The sequence below is a fragment of the Copadichromis virginalis genome, linkage group LG6 (assembly GCF_057382275.1).
Source record: "Copadichromis virginalis isolate Kocher_CV1m ecotype Utaka linkage group LG6, C_Virginalis_male_GT1.1, whole genome shotgun sequence".
Classification (NCBI taxonomy): Eukaryota; Metazoa; Chordata; class Actinopteri; order Cichliformes; family Cichlidae; genus Copadichromis; species Copadichromis virginalis.
The window spans coordinates 25,936,265-25,953,236 of record NC_140623.1 but is presented as its reverse complement, the minus strand read 5'-3'; the positions used below and the strand labels follow the sequence as shown (position 1 = coordinate 25,953,236).

Genomic DNA, 16,972 nt, shown 5'->3' with positions numbered 1-16,972 from the left:
AGGAATTAAGAGCAGAGCTTTAGCTTTATAGAAGTCACTGATCTTAAAGACAACTCTGACTTTCAGCTAAGTTCTCCATGTTCTTCTTGCACTCATTTGTTTATATCATTGCATTCAGATCAAAGCTTCCAATCTGAAACCCGAGTTCAGCTAGTGCAGCTCAGTCGTTCCAAAAGCAGTCTGGGTCAAATGGACAGCCGCGGCTCAACTTCTACACTGGGAGCTTTTAAGGCTTTTAAGGCTTCCATGCCAGCAAGATGTACAGGCTTGTGAGTGGAACAGGGGCTGAAATGCCCAAGTGGGAAAAGCATGCAGCACCTCGGCATGAAAAGTACACACTCGCAGATCAAAGGTTCATGTGAGAATACTAGCAAGGAGGCATGTTTAATGTAACAGACCATACATGCATGTGCACACACAGACCTGCACACAGATATACAGATGTCACTCTTCTATGTTTTGTGACTCCAGTGACATCAAGATGTAGCAAAGAAGCAATCACTGGTGGAGGGAAATCAGTGTGGATCTGAAAGGATTACAGGGTTGTTTCCAGAACTGCTTGCGTTGATGATGATATTTGTCTTTTATTGAAGTTATATATTTTGACCAAAAGTCCTCTACACACATGCTGTGAATCAGCCACTTAAAAAAAAGAACATTTTGAACATTTTCAACTTAAATCTATAATTCTTCTTCTTCTTCTTCTTCTTCTTCTTCTTCTTCTTCTTCTTCTTCTTCTTTTTATTATTTTCTACTACTTCTGGTGTATCTGATGGGATGGCCACTCTAAGCACTGTGGTGGCTAGCCTATAAATTTTTTATATCACCAAATAAATAATATAATGTGCAATAAATATATTAAAATCAAATTGAAAGAATGTAATAGAAAAGTCTATTAATAATATCAAGATGATTAGAATAAATCAGTCCCTGCCAAAAGATGCCATAACAAAGAGTCACCACTGGTCTGTGCTATTATACCACTCCTGTGTTTGTGCTGCTGACCGACTTACCAAACAAGGGCAAAGACGGTGATGGCAGCATACATTAACTGCAGAATCTGGTGATGTAAATATCAAGATTGATTTGTTTGCAAATCATAACCAGGTCATGCTGTGCGTTCCTTGGCCTGTAATCACCTGTTGTTTTTAGGTTATAAAGGTGAGATCTTCAATGATGCAAAATTCAAAGAATGTGTTTCTTTGTCTGACTTTGACAACCTAAGCGTGTGATCTGAGTTCAGGCTTGTGTTCGCACAATTGCAAATGACCGTGCATCACGTGTGGAGGCAAGCTAACATTTTATTTTCAGTCGATGACACATTCCTCCCTCGATTCCCATCCACTCGCAACATGTTTCCTCTGTAATGATCTTACAGTGCTGGTGAAATGAGTTGTGCAGAGGATTATTATAAGCATCGGTTACCCTCTATTGCGGGAACTGGTTTCCCCCTCAATCATGTTGTTTTCCTGTTGGGTTTCAGTACTCCCTGGTTGGAAACCACCTTGTTAGTGAGAATGTGCTTCACCTGTGCTGGCCCAGCAGAAGTAATTAAAGCCTCAGCAGCTTTGTGCAGGAAAGGGAGAGTCTGGAAACTAGATCAGTGAGAAAGCGCGTGTTGGTGCAAGCAATTCAGTTTACAGATCTTGCATAGCGACATAGGACAAGTTATGTTTGTCCTGCATTGGTGGACACGGCGTTACTTTAGATTCTTCTGTGACTTTTATGCAATAAAGTGGCACCCACTGGTGAAAGCCTGTCTGCAAACCTTTTTTGCTGCTTTGAAACTCTGAGAGGACTCCCATGGGAACCCTTCAGAGCAGCCTTTGAAGCCCTTTTATGTTAATGAAAGTGATTATTCAGAGAGAGTGAAAATGTTGATAGTAATTTGAAGGGAATTCATCTCTAGGTGCTACGTCTGGACGTCACCTTAAAGGTTTCTGCTGGTGGTGGAAATGGTTCTGGGCATGGTAGCATATTATTTAGGTCACTGAAGTGCTTTCACATGGCCCTTTCACACCATGAACCAAACTATTTCTGCACTGATCTGCACAGCAATGGCCCAGATAATTTTTTGATGTCTAACCCTGACCAGGGCAGCTCAGTGGAACTCCTCTTACTTTGGTTTGGCTTCACTCAGCATGTATGAAACACTCTTCATAGGCTTCTGTCACTCAGACTCAAAATCAAGGCAAGTGGGGAAGCGGGGCAGCAGAGTGGGCATCAGATGTCTCTTAAGCCTATTTTAAATGCAGTGTCACAGTTAAGCCACGGACAACACTGACATGATTACCTACAAACTTTATCTGCAGACGCAACCGTCCTCAAGCTGCACCATCTTTTTACAGTGTCAGTAAAGTGTGAAATGTTTCAAGATCATATGTTCACCAGAAGTGTCATTCCCTTTTAGAGAAATATATTTCAGCAGCATATTTCAGTTTGTAAACATGTTTACTCTTTCGAAGTGTATGTGCGGCACTGATCAAAATTGGCCCAGAACGTTAAGGAGGTTGTTGCAGGTCAAGCTGGCAACAGGGACTCTCAGAGTGGAATGGCACAGTCTTGCTTCTCCAACTTGTTTACAACTTGCATACTTGTGTGTGTGTGTGTGTGTGTGTGTGTGTGTGTGTGTGTGTGTGTGTGTGTGTGCATCTCTAGCGTTTAAGAGTTTACACAAAGGGAATAAACTGGGTGAGGATTAAATCTGACCCCACAAGGATGATCAAACATCTTGAGAGGATTCAAGATGCCTGCATAATTCAAATGAAACTTCAAAACTGACCTGCTGCTCTTGAACCTTTTAAGCTGAAAAGATATACAGTATAATAATACAGCTACATTCAAAACCCAATTGTTCCTCCACCCATTGAAAAAGCTGTATAAGAAGAAGCAAGTTGACAGGTAGGCAGTTCAGACACACACTCACTTTAATCCTAAACTACATAAAATTACCACTCCTGAAAAATCAAAAGTAAGTACAGCTGTCTGGCGTTTCAAGTTTGATCGGATTACAGAGCTCTGGTGTTCCTTCATGTCTCGGTTTATTATAGCAAATGCAGCTGGGTCTCTTGGGATTTGATTCAAAACAGTGAGTTAAAATTTGATTCCTCTATTGGCATTCTCAGACATTTATCCCCACCGTACATCCAGAACAATGAGTAAAATCTTTAAGCATTTGTTTTAAAGTGAGGATATTTTTAGTAAGAGCTGATCATTATTCAATAAAAATGCAGAAAGGGAAAAACATAATCTCTATCAACTGCAATTAATTCTTTTGTGACCATGGTTTTTAAAAACATGATTTTTCCCCAGGTCCATCAAGGTACAGTTTTTTAGCATCCCTGTGAACCTGCTACAGTTTTTGCATCTGTTTAGGGACTCTAAGTCACTTCTTCCTCTTTGTGAATCCCCAGACTGACTCACTGATGTTGACTGAAGGGTTCTGTGTTGGGCAAACAATCTGTTACACGACTTGGCTCTTTTTCATGCCACTAAAATAATTCTTTATGACTCATTTTTAAGGTTGGGGACAAACAGATGCCTCTTTGGTGGTATTGGACGACAAATGAGATTTTGTCTATATTTCTTATTAATGAGAAGGTCACTAATTCTGACCAAGCCCCTCGCTCCATTTGCAGCAATGCAGTCCTAAAGCAGCAGAGAACCTCTACTGTGTTTCCTGGTTAAAGCATGATTCTTCAGCACTTTGCCAACGAAATTTGCACTTTGCCACCAAAATTTGCACTTTGCCAACGAATAACAACACCTATGCCAGAATGCTGTTTAAAGACTTCAGTTCAGCGTTCAATACAATCCTCCCCTCACAACTCATCAGGAAATTGACAGACCTAGGCATCAGTTCCCTCATGTGTAAATGGTTACTGGACTTCCTGACCAACCGGCCCCAACATGTCCGGCTGGATAACCACTGCTCATCTACAATCACAATGAACACTGGTGTACCACAAGGCTGTGTGATGAGCCCTTTCCTCTACTCCCTCTTCACCCACGACTGCAGACCTACCGATGGTTCCAACACCATCATTAAGTTTGCAGATGACACCACGGTGATTGGCCTCATCCATGACAACGATGAGGCCGCCTACAAGGAGGAGGTGGATCGTCTGGCTGAGTGGTGCGACAGAAACAACCTGCTGTGAGCAGCTTCAAGTTCCTGGGTGTCCTCATCTCCAAGGATCTCATCTGGACGACCGACTTCTCCAAGCTGGTCAAGAAGGCTCACCAGCACCTCTTCTTCCTGAGGACTCCTGTCCTCAGACATCCTGGTGAACTTCTATCGCTGCACCATCGAGAGCATCCTGACCAACTGTATAACAGTCTAGTACGAGAACTGCTCTGCCTCGGACCGGAAGGCGTTACAGAGGGTCGTGAAAACTGCCCAGCGCATCACTTCCTGCCATAAATGACATCTACAGGAAGCAGTGTCTGAAAAGGGCTGGGAAAATCATCAAAGACCCCAGTCACCCATCACATGGACTCTTCACCCTCCTGCCTTCTGGGAGGCGCTACAGGAGCCTCCGGACTAAGACCACCAGCTTCTTCCCCACAGCTGTCAGACTCCTGAACTCTGCCTCCTGACATCTGACCCACGTTAAACTCATGGACTGAACATACAGACATCCACAACCACTAGCACTTTATATAGCCTCTGTAGAAAGTAGCCACATATTTCTCTTCTCTTAACTGCACTACTGTATGATTCTGTATAAACAATCATTCTGCACAATAAGATAATTATAATTCTACAACTGTTTATAACTTGCATATTTCTGTATAGCTCTATATTTCATATTTCTGTATAGTTTCATATGTATATCCTGTTCATAGCCTGTACATGGCTTGTATACCCACTACAGCCTGTACATACTTATAGCATATTCATAACATACCTTCATACCATGTACATTGTAACATACCCATAATAGACCCATTTTTGTACCCTCATACCTATAACAGACCCATTTCTGTAAAATATGTATATATATTATTGCTAATATATATTTTGTAATATATCTATATCATGGCTAAAGCACTTCTGGATGGATGCAAACTGCATTTTGTTGCCTTGTACTTGTGACATGTGCAATGACAATAAAGTTGAATTCTATTCTATTCTATTCTATTCTATTCTATTCTAAATTGCCTTCAGTTAGACCCAGTTTTTATATTTTCAAGCATCACTTTTCTTTGTTTCCACATTTATAGATACTTCCATAAATACAACTTTAATAAGCACTGATTCAGTAAAGTCTACTTATGACCAGACTGTACACATTAGATGGATGTACCCACTTGTTTCTGCCAGTTCTTTGCTGATGGTGCTGCCGGGCATCTTTTAGATTCAGAGAACAGTAAGTCAGCTTTTTGTATTTTTCATCTGCCATACTCACTTTCATTGAACAACGCTTTCTGCCTGTCAGAGACCTTGCTGATGCAAGAAGCCCAGCTTAAGTTTTCTTCTTATATAAACTCTTTCCATACGCTTTAGATGAAACTGTCATTGGCTGTTATTCACCCAGTTTAAATCTCATATCTGTATGACTATTTCTATTTCAGCAAATGATCTGGTTCAAGCATTACATTGTGGGTTATAAGCACCCCTTCGCAATACTTGTTTAATTTTCCACTCGGCTCAATGCATACAAATGATTTCCTTTTCTTCTATAAAGTGCTCTGTTACTTCATTTTCTTCAACAGGATGCAGATATTGTAGTTTAGTATTTCACTCAAAAAATGGCTTGGAATTTGAGGTCAATTTCAAACTGTCACTTTAATAGAGACGATGCAGAATAACCTTAGACAAATGACAAGTTATTGTGAAGCACACAGAGAAACAATAAAAAAATGATATACAGCTGCCTTTATGTTAGATCACAGTAAAGAGGTTCCACATATAAAGCTTTTCATTATATGGTGAAAGGTTTTTTTTGTCCATTTTAACTGGATTTTCTGTGCTAATATTTATTTTTAATTAACAGAAGTGGTAGTGCCTGTGTACTTAAGCAGCAACCAACCTTTCTCAGTTCTACAGCATATTTTATTATATTTTTCTGCTTTTTAGATTTTCAGTTTTAGATTAATCATGGGACTTTTATAAACAGCCTGTGTAAAATTTTGTGACTAAAGCGTTCCATCAAAAGACCAGCAAGAGCTCAATCTACATTTCACGTGTCAGGCTGCACAGCCTGTGTGGACACTTTTATTGACTGAAACAGGAGCACATCTTTCAATCAAATGCACCTGACAACTGAAAAAAAAAACCCAATAACAACAAAAAAGCAGACAAACTAGGCTTTGTTTGTGGTTCCGTCTCACAACGTTCATCAACCTTCTTTCAGATCATCAGGATTAGTATAAATTAGTGTCCAGTTCAAGCCTTCACACATAAGCCTAAGTTTGTCATCCAGACAACTTCAAAAGCGATCTGATCTTACGTGAACCCAACCAGAGACTCACATGCCCAAAGACCACTTAACGAAAAGCTTTAGGTTCAAACCAGTAGCTTTCATTAATAATGTAATTAATAGCTGTGTGCTGTCTGCCACACAAACTAAAATAATTAGTTCATATGCTTCAAAAAGTTATATACAAAAAGTTAAATCTTACTTCCACCTCCTACAACAAAAAACATCAATACAGGAAATTAATAAAGAAGATTATACTGCACAGATTTTGGTCCAGTTGTATTACAACGTGGGTATGAACAGACTGAAAAAAACAAAGAACAAAACAAAAAACATACCTGACCTGGGGCCTGTACTACTGTGAAGTGAACTGAACATATGCTGGGTACCTTTCCCTTATCTGAATTCAGTTACACCAACACTGGCAATCAGAAGAAGCAGGCACATGAAGCTGATTATCAGTTCCCTAAATTAACCCGGGGTTTCCTTTGCGCATTCACACAAAAGAGGTGACGCTGGAAGCATCAGCCCAATCACATATATGAATAAGTGCACTGGCAGCCTACGCTATGGAAAACTAGTAAGAGGTCAAACACATAATACAGACTGAAAGTAGCACTGCTGCTGCAGACAAAGTCTGTAAAGTCTGAGAGTACAAACACTAAACAGTATGATAAAAAAAACAAAAACTGAAGCGTTGTGTGTGTGGTTGAAAAGTTTTTGATTAGTGAGACTGGAAAAGACCTCAGATCAATAAAATGTAGCCTATTTGAAACCTCGAAAGAAGTCTGGCAAAAGTGCAAACTTTGTACTGCAAGTAAAAAACAACAACTTTATCTGAAAGACGCAAGAGAATCTGACAGTAAATTAATGTTTAAAATACAGTTTTAGTTTTTATTTTTTCAATTCAAGCACAGACTGTCTCCAATTTGATGTAAGGTCAGAAAGTACATCATTTATTAATGCATACAAAAAGTAAAATAGTTTAAAAGTAATTGTTTGCAGTCACCAGGGAAAAAATAAAGCCGCGTCTACGAATCTGTATTTATTACTGAAGCTCATCATGGAAACACAAAAACTTTAGACAGTCCTACTATCCACCAGCAAAAGTTCAATCTTTCATGAATTTTGATCATATTTTGATTGAACTGACTGGCAAATAGGTGTTAATTTCACACATGTTGATCTCTAATGTGCTTCAGAGCAGTAACCAGGGTGATGCAAGCAAGTTGAAACCTGGTGATCTTAAAAAAGACGCGAAAGAGAGATAAAATCAGACGGGACAGACATGACTCAGGGATAGGAAAGGGAGAAAGAAAGATGAAGGAAAAGAAAAACAGAAGGGAAGAGGGACAGTGAGAAAGGGCACTTAAAACGAGAAAGAAGAGAAAAAGAAATCTCCTGGATCACCTGTTGAGAGAAAAAGAAGAGAAAACAAGCCAAAAAAAAAAAAACAGAGCAACATACTAAATACAGCACCATCACGTTAATCTAGCTAAGTGTAAACAGCAGTAAATACTAAATATTGAATGTTGTTGTGTAGCAAGCAGGACCGACAGCGCACAATGTGCTTGGATATAGCAGCCAATAAAGGTTTGTGTCTATGAACAGTGAACACCCGTGTGCACACCTGTGTGGATCAGCGCGCTTGTATTCAAAAGGTTTCCCCATGTAATGGTCTGCTAGAGGATGTAGAGAGCCATGGCTCTGTCCTCCAGGGCATGAAGCAGGCATGGAGGAGATCCAGGCTCCAGACATCCAGAGGCCCCAGAGTGCGAGAGCCCAAGGAGGACCACCGGAGGGGCATCCGTGCCACCCTTCTGGGAAGAGCTGAGGAGAGCCCCAGATGAGGGGTCACCCAGTAGCCACTGAGCAGAAGCCAGAGGGGGCTGCAGTGGCGTGCCCGCTGGCTCTGCCGGCAGCCAGCTGTGCCAGAGTGAACTAAGCCACAGGCCCAGAGGCCAGAGGCCCGAGGGCCCCCTTTGCCCTGGAAGAGGCCTAACCGAGCAACAGGCACCAGGCACCAGGCCCCGCCAAGTAGTCACCGGGAGTGAGCTGGTACATACCTGAGCGCCCAGCACTGGACACCAAGAACCACCAACGCACCGACCCCTGAGGGCATCAGTTACCAGCAGGGAGTGTGGTGAGGGGAGATAGGCCTTTGGAGGGCCTGGGAGTTCCCAGAGAGGTGGAGTGTAAGACCCGACCTGTCACTAATCTGAAGGTCGGTGGTTCGATCCCAGGCTGCCTCCTGGCTGCATGCCAAATATCCTTGGGCAAGATACTAACCCCATGTTTGCCTACTGGTGGTGGTCAGAGGGCCCGGTGGCGCCAGTGTCCGGCAGCCTCGCCTCTGTCAGTGCGCCCCAGGGCAGCTGTGGCTACAATGTAGCTTGCTATCACCAGTGTGTGAATGGGTGAATGTCTGAATGTAGTGTAAAGCGCTTTGGGGTCCTTAAGGACTAGAAAAGCACTATACAAATGCAGGCTATTTACCATATAGACACAGACACAAACATGCATTCCCACCCTCATGCACACATATACAAATACTCAGCACTCACCCAACGTAGGGATAGACATACATGGACACTGTACACACAATCACACACAATTTTATCTCACACACAAAGAGATAAAATCTTACTTCACAGTACAGGCCTTTGATTGTTTAACACACCACATTATGTGGTCTTCCTAGAAAGCAGTATAGACAAGGGATCAAGAATAGCTTGAACACAGTGGAGTGTTTAGCCATTAAAGATGAAGATATGTCCATTTAGGGAAAAGAGCTGGTACGGAACAAAGCACATCATAAATAGTGCTGGGTGTGATGGCGTGTTACTATAATCACACACTTTCCAGTTACTGTACTACAGTAAATGCATTTCATTTCATATAGAATAGAATAGAATTAGAATTCAACTTTTTTGTCATTGTACATGTCACAGGTACAGGGCAACGAAATGCAGTTTGCATCCATCCAGAAGTGCTTTAGCCACGATATAGATATATTACAATATACATTAGCAATAATATAGATATGTAAGTATATTACAGAAATGGGTCTATTATGGTATGTTATAATGTACACGGTATGAAGTATGTTATGAATATTCTATAACTATAAGTATGCACAGGCTGTAGTGAGTACAAGCTATGTACAGGATATAAATATGAAAAACTATACAGAATATGAAATAAAAAAAACTATACAGAAATCTGAGATATACAGTTATACAGAAATGTGAACTATGCAGGTTATAAACAGTTGTTGGATTAAAAATTATTGTATGTACAGAATGATTATTTACACAGAACTATACAGTAGTGCAAGATAAGTGAGATATGTGGATAGTTTCTACAGAGGCTATATAAAGTGTAAGTGGTTGTGAGTGGTGGTTCAGTCCATGTTATTATTGTGTGTTTGAGGGTACAGTTGTCCATTGTGTGTGTGTAGGTGGTTGTGGGTCAGTCCATGAGTTTAATGTGGGTCATATGACGGAATAAGCAGAAATAATGTAACGAGTAGCATAGTACCATATATATATATATACTTTATATGGGGAGTAATAAATATTATATAACAGACTGTATTACCTGTAGGAAATGTGCAATACATGGCTTTCTTTGGGTAATAATGGATTGACAGTGTCAACTTTTGTTGGGCGAGAACATGCCAGCCTTATGTTGACAGCCTGTTGTGCTGCATCTTGGAAAAAACGTATTTAAATCTAAATGTATGAATGTGAGCTTAAGTGCAATCCTGTGTTTCAGAAGCTGTAACAGTAGGAACACTCCATTTATAGATTTCCATAAGACTAAGACGGCAGACTGAAAAGCTTTTACTTTTACAACTGCTACTATGGGTCAAGGCGACCACAAATGCTATTGACCTGCATCTGTATTTGACTTGTAAATGTCTTTTTCACCCCCTTTAAACTGTACACTAACAAAGAACCTGTCATGGTCCTGAGTCTGAGGACTCAGTGTTTTGTGTTTCCTTATGCTTTTGTTCATTCCGAGTGTGTATTCTGTTGTGATTTTGCCATTTGTTAGGTTTCTGTTCTTTGCCTGCCTGCTCCCACTTCTCTGTGTTCCCTCTGTCTGTCCATGGTGTTATTGTGTCTGCTCATGAGTCTGCCTGTCATGTTCAGTGTCCTGTCTGATTCTCTGTGTCTGTTAGTTTCCTGTTTTATTCTGAAAGTTCATGTCTCATGTCAGTGTGTTCAGTTTTACCTCTCCCCTGTCTCGTTAGCCTTATTGCTCCCAGCTGTGTCTCCCTCCTGTGGCCCATTCCCTGATTACTCCCCGTGTACTTAAGCCCTGTGTTTTCCTGTGCTCTCTGTCGCGTCGTGCCCTCAACTAGCTGTGTGTTCTGCTTCTATGTTCCTAGTGTTTGGTCTCCTGCTCCAGTTTAGTGTTTCTTTCCAGTGTTTCAGTCCTTGGTTCCTCTGTTCTGACTTTTGGTTTTCTTTTGGTGAGTTTAGTTTGTACGAGGTTTTTCCCAGCAATAAAGCTGCGCCTTAAGTTTCACTTCCATGTCTGAGTTCTGCATTTTGGGTCCACCACTCCTGCTTGCCTGCCACACAGCGATTCATGACAGAACGACGCGACCAGTATGGATCCAGCAGACTCACTGAGGAAGCGCAGCTCAGCCTTTGACGGGACCCGGCTAGCGCTTGGAGGGCCTCCGTGCTGCCGTTCCTCACTAGCTGCTTACCCTTCGGTCCACTCACCTGCTTCTTCCCCCCCGGATGCCCCGGTCTCACAGAAAACGCTCCCGCCGGTCCCGGGAGGATTACTATGAGGCCGCGAGCAACCAGCTTACACCAGCTCAAGCTTTCTACAAGATGTTAGGGATCATTATAGTGCCACCCGACTCACCCAGCGTTTCCACTTCACAGCAGGAGCAGCCACAGCCGAGTCATTCCTTGTCACATTCTGCTGCTTCCTCTTCTACTTGGAAGCGGCGAACGTGCCGCCAGCACTCACGGCTTCGGCAGGAGCCTGGGACTCTTCTCGACCAACCGCCTAGGGTGAGTGACAAAGTCCCCCTACATTCGCCTTCTGTGTCGAGGGATAAACGTACCGTTTCCCCCAAGGCCGCTAACGTCAGCTTCATGAACTCTAGATTTTCTGTTCCTCCTGTTCCAGAAAATGACAGTATTCATTTTGAGAGCGATCGTTTCCACTTTGGTTCAAAAGACTGTGCTTCTGATGCTCCTTCAGACCCAGGAGTTAAGACTGTTTCATCTGGAACTGTTTATTCTGGGGCTATGTCAGCTCAGTTAGCCGCCCGGCCCGAAGCTCTGTTAGCCGCCCGGCCCGAAGCTCTGTTAGCCGCCCGGCCCGAAGCTCAGTCGCCACCTCCACCACATTCAGCCTCGCTTCCCATAGCACAGTCACATCCACAGCCTGACTTACTACAAACCTTATTTCAATCCTTAGCCCAGTCAATAGCTCAGTTGGTAGAGGAATCATCAGCCTTATCGTCAGCTCGGTTTCCAACTTCACAACCATCATTTTCCCGACCTTTTCTTCAGTTGCCCTCAGCTCAGCCACCTATACAGCCATCATCTTCACCTACACCTCCGGTACAGCAAGCTATGTCTATCCAACCCTTACAGAACTGTTCCACAACCTTGAATCCTAATCAGAGAGACAAACCAAACAATATTGTTATCAGTCCTCAAAAGCTGGCCAGTTCTGAGACTGAGATTCACTCCAGGGCCTCCCCAGAGGCTGGGTTTCAGCCCCCAGCAGACTCTGGACCCCTGGCGGTTAAGAAGCCAGCTGAGGACCGCACCCGGCCGTTGCTGCCTGAGCAGACTCAATGCTCTGTGCAGCTGCAGTCTGCCATGTGTTTGCCAGAGGCCCGTGTGCCTGCTGGTCCTGTTCTGTCCCTGCCAGAGGCCCGTGTGCCTGCTGGTCCTGTTCTGTCCCTGCCAGAGGCCCGTGTGCCTGCTGGTCCTGTTGCGTTCCTGCCAGAGGCCCCCGCGCCTGCTGGTCCTGTTGCGTTCCTGCCAGAGGCCCCCGCGCCTGCTGGTCCTGTTGCGTTCCTGCCAGAGGCCCCCGCGCCTGCTGGTTCTGTTGCGTTCCTGCCAGAAGTCTCCGCACCTGCTGGTTCTGAGACTGTTTTTGCTGGGGGGCCCGAGGAGCCCGTCCAGCCATCTGCCTCGTCAGCTGGGGGGCCCGAGGAGCCCGTCCAGCCTCCTTTCTCGTCAGCTGGGGGGCCCGAGGAGCCCGTCCAGCCTCCAGCTGCTCCACCAGCAGCCTCATCCACGCTTGCAGCAGCAGTTTCATCCATGCCGCCACCTGCTGCAGCGCCTCCGTCTGCATCCTCCACGCCGTTGCCTGGCCCGGCCTCTGCTGCATCCTCCACGCCGTCGCCTTGTCCGGATTCAGCATCCTCAGCGTCGCCTGGTCCAGCGCATGCTTCGGCTTCATCCGCTTCACCTGGTCCAGCCACTGCTTCATCCTCGCCTGGTCCAGCCTCCGTGTCTTCATCCTCGCCTGGTCCAGCCTCCGCATCACCTGCAGTGGCCTCCTCTTCAGCATCCTCATCAGCTGCTTTGCCTGGTCCAGCTTCAGCATCCTCATCAGCTGCTTTGCCTGGTCCAGCTTCAGCATCCTCGTCAGCTGCTTTGCCTGGTCCGGCCTCTGCTTCTGCTTCAGCCTCGCCTGGTCCGGCCTCTGCTTCTGCTTCAGCCTCGCCTGGTCCGGCCTCTGCTTCTGCTTCAGCCTCGCCTGGTCCGGCCTCCGCATCCTCATCAGCCTCGTCTGGTCCAGCCTCAGCTTGCGCCTCGTCTGGTCCAGCCTCAGCTTGCGCCTCGTCTGGTCCAGCCTCAGCTTGCGCCTCGTCTGGTCCAGCCTCAGCTTGCGCCTCGTCTGGTCCAGCCTCAGCTTGCGCCTCGTCTGGTCCAGCCTCAGCTTGCGCCTCGTCTGGTCCAGCCTCAGCTTGCGCCTCGTCTGGTCCAGCCTCAGCTTGCGCCTCGCCTGGGGCTGCAGGGGCCACGCAGCCTTCAGGTCCCCTACTACCACCTCCACATCGTCGGTCATCTGCCAGGCCGCTTGTTGGGCATCTCCGCCACCGTGGACGCCCTCCTGAACGCCGCCACTGCCTTCCGCGTGGCCGGCCTCCGGACTTGTTTCCACGCCGCCGTTGCCGTCCGCACGGTCGGCCCCCAGAGCCGTTTCCACGCCGCCGTTGCCGTCCGCACGGTCAGCCCCCAGAACTGTTTCCACACCACTGCCTACTGCGTGGCCGGCCTCCGGACCTGCCCCACTGCCGCTGCCTTTCACACGGTCGGCCCCCGGAACTGAACTGTTTTGGCCTCCGGGTCGGCCCCCTGACCTTGTCCGTCTGGGCCTTTTCGGACTGTGTGTCTGTCCATGGTGTTATTGTGTCTGCTCATGAGTCTGCCTGTCATGTTCAGTGTCCTGTCTGATTCTCTGTGTCTGTTAGTTTCCTGTTTTATTCTGAAAGTTCATGTCTCATGTCAGTGTGTTCAGTTTTATCTCTCCCCTGTCTCGTTAGCCTTATTGCTCCCAGCTGTGTCTCCCTCCTGTGGCCCATTCCCTGATTACTCCCCGTGTACTTAAGCCCTGTGTTTTCCTGTGCTCTCTGTCGCGTCGTACCCTCAACTAGCTGTGTGTTCTGCTTCTATGTTCCTAGTGTTTGGTCTCCTGCTCCAGTTTAGTGTTTCTTTCCAGTGTTTCAGTCCTTGGTTCCTCTGTTCTGACTTTTGGTTTTCTTTTGGTGAGTTTAGTTTGTACGAGGTTTTTCCCAGCAATAAAGCTGCGCCTTAAGTTTCACTTCCATGTCTGAGTTCTGCATTTTGGGTCCACCACTCCTGCTTGCCTGCCACACAGCGATTCATGACAGAACCACCGGAACCATAAAACTGACAGTTAAATAATATAAGTAACATTATTGCTTACATATTGCTGATACTAATACTAATGTTGGCATTCAGTCTCTTGAGAGGCCAAACCTTGTGAAACTGCTTTCACTAAGCCTTCAACATTAAAGCATAAAAGCTTAAAATTAAGGCAGATATATTTTCACGCTTACTGCCAGGAAGAGCAGCTACAACAGAAGGTGGCTGTAAGCAATCGAGAACACAGCAAATTCCATGTAATGTCAGTGAAATGACGCAGCTTACACAAAGGGTACAAACATCCCTGCTGTGAAATGGTGTCATGCCTTTGTGAAATAATCCTATATTTTCAAATTCAATTCAGTAATACAATGACGGAAAAAAAAAGCACAATGGCTGTTCTCCTGAGAAGCAGATGCTATTGTGTGCTTGGGGTGGCCCTGTAGTCATGGATATATGGTGACAATTGTGAATTATCATTTGCTAGGTGCAACAAATTACTCAGTGGTGTCCTACTTTTAAAGACATATTAGAGTCTACTGCGCTCGGGGCCAAGAGAGCGCTGACTGAGGGAGTGAAACAAGTGAAAGGAAGCGTCTACAAGCGTCTATCGGGTGAAGAAGAGAGAGGGTGATACGGAGAATTATAGCTAATGAGAAAGTGCAAATGGTATGTGAGAGGGAGGAGGAACTTCTGAAGTGCAGAAACTTTGACAGAGCTTTGCCCTATTCCATCTGCTCAGCTATCATATTTGAAAGGCAAAATTACATGGTACATCTAATTCCCCTGCACAGTTAACATCAAATTGTCTCAGCGCTAACATCCTAATTCTTTCACTGACAAAGACAAAGGCTGCATTTTTTTTCATTTCACCGAGAACCTGCAAAGTTTTGGATTAGAAACAACCTGACATTTTTCTTTCCAAGGCGAGCGAGATGAAGTGCTAATTTAGGTAGAATAAATAGAAAGCGGTGGCAGGATGTCACAACTGTGGTGGTGGGTGAGACCGGCGTGACCTGACTCCTGGTTATTTCTTTGTTTTGACGAGGTCACAAATGTTAGGCAGATATTGGATTCCCACGAGCGCTGAATGGGAATGCTGAGGCAGAATTAGAATGACCACAGAATGACTGCAGCGGGTATCCTAATGAAGCATCTCAGTCCCTCTGTTTAGATGACCCATTTTCTCTTCCTCTCTCTTTTTCTTCCTTTTCTCACTAATACAGATGCCCCAAATTCTTCAGAGGGAAGAATATGCATAAATTTAATTAAAATTATTGGGTGAGATTCATATAGCCTCCCTCTAAACCATTAGTTCTTGGGCTTGCTCGGACTATGGCAGGTGAGGAGTCTGATGGGGTCAGTCCTCCTTCTTGGGAGAAAATGTCACAGTGAAAATGGTAAATTACAATAACACAAATGAACTTTCACTTTAAAGGACAAGATGGGATTGAAAATGTGTGTTTTTTATGTATGGATGAATGAATTGATTTTTCCTTATGGGTTTCTGCAAAACTTTTAGAAATAAGAAACAGATTTTGGAGGGTTTATGAAGTAAAAGTGTGAGGACTAGTCCAAATTGCAAACCATTGCAAGATAGATGGGGATTTTGTTAAATATCTTGCAATTACAAAATTCCCGTGGGCAACTGATTATACAGTACTCAGACACCCAGTGTAAGTGAACACGGTTGTTAGTTCAATAAGAGATGCTCTATTTCCATGCTTGAGCTAGACTGTGCTCTACCAAGGGGCTTGGACAGCATGAAGAGGACGGTGTTTTTAACTAGTTTTATAATTTCCCCACCTTCTCAGATAAGAAATGATTCATAAACACTTTAAAACTGCCCCTTTTTTAAAAAAAACATACACATACAAACAGGGGAAAATGAACAGGGAAAGAAAATCACATATTTAAAACATAAACAAACCAAAGGGAAAACACAGCTCGATTCACATAGTTTACCTTTTCTCCTATAAGTATTTTTAGCAATGAAGTTCAGTAATACGACTACTTTTTCAGTTATGAGTACTGAAGGTACTGTATTTTAAAATTCAATAATTAAGCCACGGTTTGCTAGTACCTATTTTCTTATGATAACTTCTTCAGCACTTGTACTCATTTGTCTTATCCAGGAGCATACTATATTTTTGTCACACTTTCGATTACAGCCCACAGTGTATTGCACAGTGCATTAATGCTGTAAGTAGGAGTGACTGAGGTTTAGTCATCACGGAAACATGTTATACATACAGTAAGGTTTAGTACCAAATTACTGATAACTACCTAAATCATTTTCATGTTTCTGAAATGGTTAGTGTTTTTTTTCTTCATAAGATTTATTTTCATTTTTAAATTGAAAAACAAACAAACAAAAAAAAGAAACAAACAAAAAGCTCACAAACATCTACAACTAACCACAACATGGCAGGCCATTGTGACCACAGGAGCACTCCTAGGTGCACACTGTTGTATCCATGCCATTCAAGGATAACCTCAGACATCCGAAAACCAAACACAAAAAGTAATAACATAATGAAAATAACAATAATAATAACATAATAACATTGGTAATTACAGAAAGAATTAGGACAAAAAAAACAACCCCAAAAAACAAAAACAAGAACTCAAAAAGCAAAACAAAAAGCACAGAACATCATACGA

General features: G+C 43.9%; 1 protein-coding gene across 5 annotated transcripts in view; it reads right to left on the bottom strand.

The window, feature by feature from the left end:
• Nucleotides 1-16,972, bottom strand: part of ptprdb (protein tyrosine phosphatase receptor type Db) — a 164,293-nt gene that overhangs the window by 112,249 nt on the left and 35,072 nt on the right. The gene's annotated exons all lie outside the window — the stretch shown is intronic.